The 11,136-nt window shown below is 35.8% G+C and overlaps 1 long non-coding RNA gene across 2 annotated transcripts; it reads right to left on the reverse strand.

Annotated features, from left to right (window-relative positions):
• Window positions 1–5,669: 5,669 nt before the first annotated feature.
• LOC111882117 (uncharacterized) lies at window positions 5,670–7,098 on the reverse strand. 2 transcript variants are annotated; one of them, XR_008232192.1, is made up of 4 exons: window positions 6,661–7,098; window positions 6,375–6,560; window positions 6,063–6,146; window positions 5,670–5,984 (listed from the first exon to the last, which is right to left on the reverse strand). It is a non-coding gene; the product is annotated as an uncharacterized LOC111882117 (long non-coding RNA). The 2 variants fall into 2 exon arrangements; XR_002847056.3 differs by having other exon boundaries at window positions 6,375–6,555; window positions 6,661–7,022.
• Window positions 7,099–11,136: the final 4,038 nt, after the last annotated feature.

Consider the following 11,136-nt stretch of genomic DNA (forward strand, 5'->3'; position numbering starts at 1 on the left):
TTAAACCCTAATTGGATAACGTTTACTCAAAGCAATCCAAATCCTTTCCAAGATAAGCCCTTGGACGATTTGTAGCTTATCCTAAGCCCTAGAAATCGTCCAACCCTATCCATAAAGGATTTACAACCCAAAGTGTAACTATCAAACAATTGACAGTTTATACCCTCTTATTTAATTAATCTCTTTAAGTCACCAAATTAATTCTAATTAATTTATGACTTATATTAATCATAATAATATTATTATTCCTTATATTATTCTCATAATATATTAATAATATTTATTCTCTCATAATAAATCATCCTGTCAAGTTGCTATGGTGAAGGAAACCCAAAAGGATCATGCACAATCGGGTCAAATACTTGGCTAATATAGGTGCAGCCTTAGACACTATTCCAACATATACCTTGTTTGTTCTTCTGGTAGATCCCATTTTATGGAGTTTTAGGGCTTTTCTAAGCGATTTTGGTCACCAACCATGATTGCAAGCATGGTTTGGGGTTGATGCTTCAGATGTAGATCCTTAGAGGGGTTACAAGTCAGAATGGAGTGGCTTTTGCACTCCAAGGAGGCCCCATACATTGTAAGAGCTTGTTTTAGGACCTTTTGAGCTCAAAGTCCCATGCAAGCATGTAAAGGTTGTAACTTTACGTGCTAGATCGATAGTAGAAGCATAGATCCATCTTTTGATCAAGGGTTGTACATCAGAAATCAAAATTTTAGTGAGGGGATGTGACCGACTCGACGAGTCCATTCTTGGACTCAGCGAGTCCAAGGTTTCTGCCCCATATCAGTTGAGGGTCAAAAGGACCTAGTTGAGTGTGGAAAGGTTTTTGGGAGTCCTGGGGAGTGACCCAACATTCCGGACTAAGCCATTGTCCTGGAAATTCATGGGACTTGACGAGTGCATGAGCAGACTTAGCGAGTCCAAGGGAATCTTCTTATGGATGAAGATGAACTCGACAAGTTGTTCATACAACTCGGCAAGTCAAGGACATGATTTGTGTATCAGTAGGAAATGAACTTGTCACACCCCCAAACCAGACGGCGGAAACGTCCGAGGGCTTGCATAACTTAAATCGAATATCATCATAATGAATATACATGAATCATAACATAAACGCCACCATGCATCAATATATTACAACTGGAATTGTTCACATCAAGTACATTTTTTTTACATTACACATTCATAACCTAAATAGTTTGATTACATTTAACAGCATAACATCTAACATTACTTCTTATAACTCTTCCGATTACTTGTTACCTGAGAATACAAGTTATTTTGGAAAAACGTCAACATATGAAATGTTGGTGAGTTCATAAGCAATGTTGTGATAAAAAGGTTTGTGTAGTTTGTAAAACCAATAAAATGTAATATTTTTTAAAAAGACTTTTGTTTATCAAAGTGTGAAGATCCATAAGTTGATGCATGAATGATTTTAAAAACATATATATGAAGGGTATTTTGTATTATAGTTATAAAATTTCGAACGACTAGTATTGAATTCCCCGGAAAACCCGACGTTTTCCGATGTTGAAATGTATTCGTGATTACTGATTTTTGTATTGTCTTAACAAATGAATATTGATTAATCTACATTGTATATCGTCCTAATTTTTGTCTACTTTGATTTCTCGTAAGCCTTAACGAATGAAGAGAAGGGGAGTATTATGTCCCACTACTATCGTAAGTACCTTAGGCTGTCGTGGAAGCGAAAGACACGATGGTCCAACTCGCATTTGATTGGTGTGACCTTACTAGCTTTTCTAACGGGAAACTTTGGCCCACTAGCACATAAAAGCTATTGAAAGTCCTTTTATAAAATATTGGGTCATTGAAGGCCCAATAACATATAAGCGTTATCCCTTTGGGCCCAAAGATCATGTTGGTGGGCTTGCAAGGCCCAACAAGCATGCTTTAAAACTCATAAGCCCAAAGTTTGTAGATTTACTCATTGTAGTCATCACGTATCAATTGAAATGTTTTTAATTTGATGATTGTTGTTTTGTATTCATTCGAGACCGAATCAATTCGTTTATAACAATATTTGGTATTGAAGGTGTATTCGTTTTCTGTTTTGTCGCTAGTCGGGTATCTTGTATTTTGTGTTAATGAATTAATTTGTTTAAAAGTATGATTTTTACCTTTTCACTACCTTTCTTTTATAAAAATAACACTTTTAGCCCTTTATATTAAAGAATTTCATTTTTAGTACTTAAAACATTTTTCTTGACACTTTTGTATCATAAATTTGTTGAAAAGACATTTTTAACCCAAAATTTATTTTGTAAACAGCTTTAGCCCTTCCAAAATGGAGTTTCTCGGTTAGAACCCCTTATTTCGCAACTTTTACAGTTTTGGCCCAAAATATAGAAAGTTTACAATTTTGATCCTTTTTTAAATTGAAAAGCATTTTGACCTTTGAAATAGTTTTATTTCACTTCTTAACCCCTGTTTTGCAGAATATTACATTTCATCCCCTTTAAAACTTCAAATTTTGCAATTATGGGCTTATTGGGCCGAAATGCCCAAATTTAGCCCATTAAGCTAAATTTTTGCATTTCAAGTCCTTTGAAAATTCTAATATTCAGAAAATGATTATAGAAACTGTTTTGACTCTTTTGACCCTCAAGAAACCGTGACTTGACAGTTTTTAATCCAAGTTTTGTATTTTTGACAATTTAAGTCCTAAAATGGGTTTTATGTTAGAATATGTTCCTCATAACCTTATAAGCTATTTTTCTTGACTTGATTAGTGTAAAATAACTTAGATTATGTTTTTTTTTCCTTTCTCATGTCATAGATCTCGAGTTAATACCCCTTTTGGTTACATATTTATCACAAAAACACATAAAATCACACACATACATGCATAAAATCACACATAGCATACATATACACATAGATCTACACATTTTCTTGTATTCTCCCCCATAAAACATATGAAAACCGAAAAAAAAAGAGGGGTATGAAGCTCACCTTGAGTTGTAGTTTCGGTTTTGAAGAAGAATAGAAGAAGAAATTCCGATCCTAGCAAGTCTTCATGGAGGATCTCGAACTTAGATGCTTCTAAGGTGCAAGATCAAAAGATTGAATGGATTTAAAAGAGATTTTTGGATGAATTGAAGTAGCTAGATCATGGATTTAACATCAACTTACCTTAGATGATGTGTTTGTGGGAAAAATCTCTTTGAAAGCTCTTAAATCTCGAAAGTTTTGAATGAGAAATGAGAAGATGTTCTTGAAGACTTAGAGAGAGTTTTAAGTGTTTTGTATGTGTGTGTTTTCCCTTGCTCTCGGCCGAGGATAGAATAGAGAGAGAAGAGAGAGTTTTGAAGTGACCATGCATGGGAACATGAGAAAAATGCATGGTTACCCCATGAACAATTGTGAGGTGGCATTGGAAAAAGTCAACTTTCTTTCTTTGTGGGCTTAGGCTGAGATTGGAGAGGGAAAAGAGAAGATTTGGGCTTTTTGCCCTTAAGCCCATATTATAATTAGGTTAGATGATGCTTGACCCAAATAAACCAAAGTGTAATTTTTATGACCTAATAGGGCTAAATTAATTTGGTTATGACCCATTAAGGCCCAAAATATTATGTTTCATGTATATGGGTCCATTTAGGGCCCATTAGAGAGTTCTAGATTCAAGATGGATAATATGGAAGTTTATTAGTCCATTAGGCCCAATAAGGAAATCCTAGTCCAAAGTGAATTCAAATTGGAATTTCAAAGGTTTCCAATTCTTTGTTAACCATTTATAGGGCTAGAATGAAGTATTTGATGAAGTTTTGTTGTTATAGAATAAGCATCATGCATGCTTTCATGTTATTGATTCATAGTTGTTATAAGTGTTGTAGTTACAAGGCACCAAAATTTCTAGTTGTGATAGAACTCGACGAGTTGTTCATACAACTCGACGAGTCGGATGAAGATTCAATCGCTGTTCAAGTAGAAGGAAAACTCGTCGAGTCATCGCCTAACTCGACTAGTAGAGATGGGTATAGGGTCAAATGGAAGGATAGGGACTCGGCGAGTTGGCGAACCAACTCGGCGAGTCAGATCAACTAGAAGTTGACTTTGACTTGGACTTGGTCAGGGGTAAAATGGTCATTTTACCCTAAGTACAGTTAGTAGTGTATAACTAAGTGTTTTGTGGGAATTATAGCCGGAGGATTTCCGGAGCAGCAGCGGCAGCAGTCAAAGGATTCCCGCACAGATCAGCAGCTACTTCAAGGTGAGTTGCCTTCCAGTAGCGGTGAGTCTAAGGCCACCATGCCGGCCCACCAATAGGAGACGTATGTTAGTTGATGGTCTTTGTGATATCATCTGGGTTTGATATTATCTATTATGATACGAGCTAGTACGATATGTTATATACTAGTAGCGGTAGGGGAGATAGTCCCCGAGATCATCGGTCGACAGAGCCGAAGGGGTAGTCATGCCCAGTTATGTTAGATCGAATGTGATTATGTGATACATGTTATGTGGTAGTAGTAGAGAGGTGAAATAGTCCCCAGTATCCGGTCGAAAGGACCGAAGAGGAGGCCAGCACCTAGATATGCTAGGCAGTATCCTATCGAAAGGACCGAAGGGGAGGCCACCACCCAGATATGCTAGGCGGTATCCGGTCGAAAGGACCGAAGGGGAGGCCAGCACCCAGATATGCTAGGCAGTATCCGGTCGAAAGGACCGAAGGGGTAGGTCGGGCACCCAGATATGTCTGACAGTATTTGTATGTTATATGGATTTATGGTATGTGGTACAATGGGGGAACTCACTAAGCTTCAGCTTACAGTTTACAGTTTTGTTTTCACGTACCTCTTCATCGAAGGGGAAGGAGCTGGCGCGGTAGCTGCACATCATACACACACATTGTTTTCTGCACCATGAGTTATTCTGGGATCTTGTACTCCGACACTATGGTTGTTTTTATGTTTTGGTTTTCAGACACGAAATATGTTTACGAAATGATATGATCAAACGATGTTTATTCACAAATGTTTTTCAAAGTATTAATTTAAAAATTAAATTTTTAGACGTGAAAATTGGGTCGTTACATAGAAACCCAAAAAAATCGGTATAATACAAGCAATTGAAGCAAAATGCAAACAAAGCATCTAAGAATGGTTCCGTTCTACTTAAACAAAGCAAACCAAATCATATTAAAAAAAAAAATAAAAGCTTTAACAATAAGTGGAATTGATGTAAAATGCATAAATTAGAGTACTACACTATGTCTTTAAAGAATCCACTTGCAAAAGGATACCAAGTGAAGTAAGATATATAAAGAACAACGAATTAAATGTAATAAATTAGCTAACAACCTTAATAGGTATGACATTAATATACCTATGCATCTCGTTTAGGTCTGAAGTTACAGTTACATAACCCCTTTAAGAATAGTTCAGTGGCATGTTTCCTTCTTTTTGGGCAATAATTTGGACTTTTTTGTCATAAACAAATAATATTGTTAAGAAATAAGTTTATTCCTTTCAAAGTAGTAATATCCTCTTCGTTGAGATCCTGAAATAAGCCTTCATATTTTGAAGAATACCCTTCACATTATCATTAACATGTTTAACACATATTATCAACATAGAAAGTAATGAAGAATTAGTTTCGATTACATCAACAAACAACAAATTTAACAGCTCGATAATGAATAATTAAATCTCGGTCATGTCTATTTATCACAGTGGGCTTTAGAATTTCTCTAAGTCACTTGGGTAATGTTCAAATCAATAATACCCATTGTATGCTAGTAAATATGTCACATAGCTCTCATAAAAGCAAAAAAGAAAACAGGGCTGAATCCCTTTACCTAATATGCCGAGGCTTAAAAAATTATAAATATCATAACACAAAATCTGTTTTCAAGTTCAGTTTCTTCACTAATTACATATGAACTATTCTGAGTTTCTCCTTCCCAAATGTATTGCTTTTCTTACCTTGGACACTTGGTAGAAACAATCACCTGTTTTTATAAAATATTTAGAATCTATTTAGTGAAAACTTAAAAAAACAAATAAAAGGGTTAAAGGGTATTAAAGACCTTTTCAGCAACCAGAAATGCTCAATAGAACTCAAGACGAAAATAACCAATCAAACTGTCATCATTTCCAAGATCCTTCTTCTCCTACACAAAATCATTGAAAATTTTATTTGGTTAACTGATAAATATAGTAAATAGTTCTTGATAAGAACTTTGAAGTTCCATTTTGAGAAATGGTTCCAAGACAATCAATTTGTTCTTCTTTATTCATACAGATACCAGTGTCTCTACAAAAGGGGAAAACTATACTTTGTAAATCTCTTATAATTTATAAAGAAAGCTTCAAGAATCAAGAAAAGTAAGTAATCTTACAATATTGTCTTTGTCACTTTTTCTGGATCAGGTTTAATTCGGATTTTTGTCCAAATGCAGGTTTCCATCTTCAAATGTTTTACATGGGTGTTGGCAACCCTAAAATTAAAACTTCAATAAACCGAATAAAAACGAATGTACAACGTTCCTTCCAAAAGCCAATTGTCGGAGATTGGTCCTGCTTGACTCCAAAATCAAAAACAAAAAAGAAATTAACGGTTAAACAACGAAAGTAAAAAAAGGCTCTGGTCGTGTCTCCCGGATCTTGTAATTATCGAGTGATTACCGGAATCAGGAAGGAGGCGGAGCAACGACATGGTAAAAGACGAGAGACGATGGCGGTGGAGATGGTAACATTGACAATAGTGACTTATCCTACCAAAGCTCTAAACCCAAGCGAAAAGATTGACCAAAAGGGACTGAAGAAGGGTTCATTTGAAGATTGAAGAACAAAGGTGGTAGTCTTTCTCGTGTACCAGGGACCAAATCTGAGTGAATGCTTTATATAGAGAAGAAGAATGATAATGGAGGTACATGTGCAAAGTAGTGGGTTATTGTTGTCCCCGTGTGATTGTAAGAAAAGGGCAGACGAAGGGTAATGGAGGTCAACGTCTACATGCAAGTAAAGGTAAAATTGTCGATGAAGATATTGTCCATGTAGATGAAGTTGTTGAGATGTGCATGGAGCAAAGGTCCGGCGATGCATGAGGCAGTATTTTCTTCCATGGATGAGGGTTTACGTACATCAAAGAGGACAATGAGAAGTGGAGATAAGGTGTAGAATTGGAGTTTAAGGGATACGAATCGGTTTATTGGAATTTGGGCTATACCAAGACGAAATTGATTGGCCAAGATGAAATTGATTGGAAAAGGGAGGGGGTGATATGCATATCTAATGGTTAACTTATTTTATAACTAAGAGGTTGTTTGTTTTTTCTTTACAGATCTGCGTGGGCTCTTTTGTCTGCGCGGCGCAGACCACGCGCAGACCTATAGGTTTGCAGTGTGTTTGTTTTTCTGAAGTGCACAGATATAAAAATGTCTGCGCAAGGTCTTCACCACACAAACTTGGCCCAACCTCTTCTCACGTCTGCGAATTGTTTTTAACCTAAAAAAAAAACGCATCCCTCTTTTCTATCTGCCTCCATCGTCGCTTTCTTACCTGTCAATATTTCTCTACCCATCAAACCTTTGACTGCTCCATCTTCAATTCGTCGAGCATCACCACCGATCAGGACCGCCGTCGCGAGCATCCTCTCCGATTGAAGGCGTCGAGCGACCAGCTGACCAGTCAACCGGCCGACATTGCGATCTACCCACCTGCGAACAACAGGTTTCGCCCTTTTGCCTTATATTTTATTTTTCAATTTCAACATGAAATTCTCCATGATCAGTTCCATCAGTTTCGATTTCTGCTTAATACATGACCATATTTGGTTTTTATATATAAAAGATTACGATTTCTGCTTAATACATGATTAGGAAGTCTTGCCAATCTTTTCCTGTTTATGTCTCACTAGTAGTGCAGGAGCAAAAATAATCGTATGCATCAATTACTTGTATATCCACATTTACAACTAGAGCACCTATGATTTACCTCTATTATTTATGATTTCCTCCAAAAAAAAAATCCAAACAGCTTCATTTTTCAGTTTCAGAAAAACTAGAGCCAAGAACTCAAAAGTATAAAAATAAATGTTATTTTTAGATTCAATGTAGTACTACTAGTCTTGGTTAAATCACAGGTTACCTCTCATTTCTTTGCTCAAATTGTTAATCTCTTACTTTTTGGCTAAAAATTACAAAGACATTAACCATAATGACTATTTTTTATAAATTCCTTTAAATAAAATTATCACATTAGAAAGGTCTTATACTCCGGGTCAGCAATATGGATCGACCCAATAGACCACTTTAGGCCAATCTTAGAACTTATAACACGTCTAAAGATTACCATCACCAAACTGACAAAGTCATCAATGTCCTTTTATTTATATATGTATTTCAAAAATAAGATTGGATTTGACCATTACCATTTCAATATCCCCTAAATTTTACTTTTGGAAACGGGTATAACAACTTCAAATTTTCAATTAAATACTAATGTTAAACATAATCAAGGATTTTGGCAAATAACTAAATATATATGTTCTTGTTCTTGAGAGGATATTTTTATAACTTTCACAACTCCCTTCATGACTTTATCTCGCATAAAATGTACATCACGTTTAATATATTTTGTTCTCTCATGAAATACAAGATTTAACGATTATTTTTGAAAAATCACACTTTAAAACACTCTTTATGAAATAATGATGTTAGTTGTTGTTTGTTTATTGTTATTTGGTTTTGAAAATACTCTTTATTGTTTCAAATCGTTATTTTTTTTGTTGGAATGTGTATGATATGCAATACCTTATGAATGCTACAATACCTTATTAAATTATTATTATCTATGATATATTGCTTATTAGAAATGGGAGAAAAACAACAATGGACCAATGAGAATTTAAAATGCTTATTGGATACTTGTATTGAAGAAGTAGAGAGTGTCGGTAGAAAAGGATTGAGTTTGCAGAAAGATTCATGGATAAGGCTTGGAAGAGTTCTTAAGGAGAAATTTAGGTTTGAGTTGACTCAAAAGCAAATGAAAAACGCATATGACAATCTGAAAGCCAAATACACAGGATGGGTGTATTTAAAAAACAAAACTGGTAACATATACAACTCTCAAACAAACACTTTTAACTTAACAACCGAAGAGTGGGATGACTTTAAGAAGGTATATATACACATATTATACATTTACGTTTGAAGTTGCTAAATATTCTTAAACTATTTTTTTTGTTACATTTGGGTTTAGGGGCATCCGAAGGCTGCTTCATTGAGAACAATTCCACTGTCTTTTCCAGATCTTTGTGCATTTCTTTTTGATGGAAATAGTGCCACTGGTAATTGTAGGAGTTACTCAACCCAATCATCATCAGTAGCTGGAGCATCCTCTTGTCGTGTTCCACCACTACAGATTACCGCCACCCCTTTTCGTGTAATAGATGATGATGGTGATGACACTTCCTACCATGAGCCACCACCTTCTACTGCTTCACCTTCTGCAGCTTCACCTTCTGCTGCTTCACCATCTGGTAACCCCAACAAAAGGGCTAAACCCTCAACTCCTATACCTCCATGTGCTTCACCATCAGCTTCTTCACCGGATGGAACTTCTATTACTGCTGACGACTTAGCATTAGAAATGAAAAAAGCTCTACAAAGTTTGACTAAAGGGTATACAATCCCTCAATGTTTAGAGAAGTTAGAGGTGCTTCAATTAGGCCCTACAAATCCTTTACGGTTTGTTGCATACCATATTTTCGGAGGGACCATGAACATGAGAGAGATGTGGATGCATTTGCCTGATGTTCCCGAGATATTACGAGGATGGCTTGAGATGACGGGTACAAGTTTAGGAGTTTTGAAGGATGGAAAGATTGTCCATTGATTTTTCTAGTGCTGAAACTATTTGTTAGGTCTTTTTGCATTTGTTGGAACTATTTTGTTAGGTATTTTTGCCTTTGTTGGAACTATTTTTTGTTACTTTGCTACTTGGAATCTGGTTTACCTAATGTTTTTTTGGTACTTGAAATATGGTTTAAGTAATGTTTTTTTGCTACTTGAAATATGGTTTATGTAATGCTTTTTGCTACTTGAAATATGGTTTATGTAATGCTTTTTTGCTACTTGAAATATGATTAATGTAATGTTTTTTAAAGTTCTACTTTGTTGATTTTAGGTTCATAATGGATCGCGATCAAAAGTTGCTTCACGTAATTCATATGTATCTGTACATCCGTTATTTTTGGAAGAGAGGTGTGAAACGATTGCGGGATAATGATTCGGAAATGACGGGACATGAATACACATTGGAGTTGTTACATCGTAATCGTTTACAATGTGTTGAAGTGCTACGCATGTCCCGTGACTCTTTTGTACGACTATGTGCTCATTTTAGAGCGAATTACTCATTAAAGGACAGCAAACACGTATCGGTTGAGGAAAAGATGGCTATGTTTTTGATGATGATCGGCCATAATCAACGTTACATGATTATCAAGCGGAGATTTCAACACTCGAAGCAAACAATTCATAAATTTTTTTATGAAGTCTTGGACAAAATGATGCTTTTCACACAAGATGTTATAGTACCAACTTCTTTTAATCCGAATCCAAAACGTATTGGCAATTTGTGACTTCAATATGATGTTTACGTTTGTTGTGGCCGGGTGGGAAGGGGTAACGCATGACTCTAGAATATTATCAGAAGCAATAATCGATCCACAAGCATCATTCCCGTTTCCACCACCCGGTAAGTTTTTGTTTTTTAAATACTCTTATCTTAGTTTGAAAATTGATTAGTGTTTTGCATTTTTTACAGACAAGTATTATCTTTGTGATGCCGCGTATGCACACACTCGAGGATTTATGGCCCCTTATCGTAATGTGAGGTATTGGCTTGGAGATTTTCGTCAAAGACGTACATTGACCAATAAGGAAAAATTTAACCATGGACATGCAAAACTTCGGAATGTCATTGAGCGTGCTTTTGGTGTTTTGAAAGCACGCTTCCCTATATTGAAGAGGATGGCATCATTCCCGTTTGTGACACAAAGAAACATTGTCATGGCATGCTTCGCGTTTCATAATTTTATAAGGAGAGAAGGACTGAGTGATGAGTATTTCGCACGATACGATAAATCCAATGTCT

Source organism: Lactuca sativa, chromosome 4, assembly GCF_002870075.4.
Source record: "Lactuca sativa cultivar Salinas chromosome 4, Lsat_Salinas_v11, whole genome shotgun sequence".
NCBI lineage: Eukaryota > Viridiplantae > Streptophyta > Magnoliopsida > Asterales > Asteraceae > Lactuca > Lactuca sativa.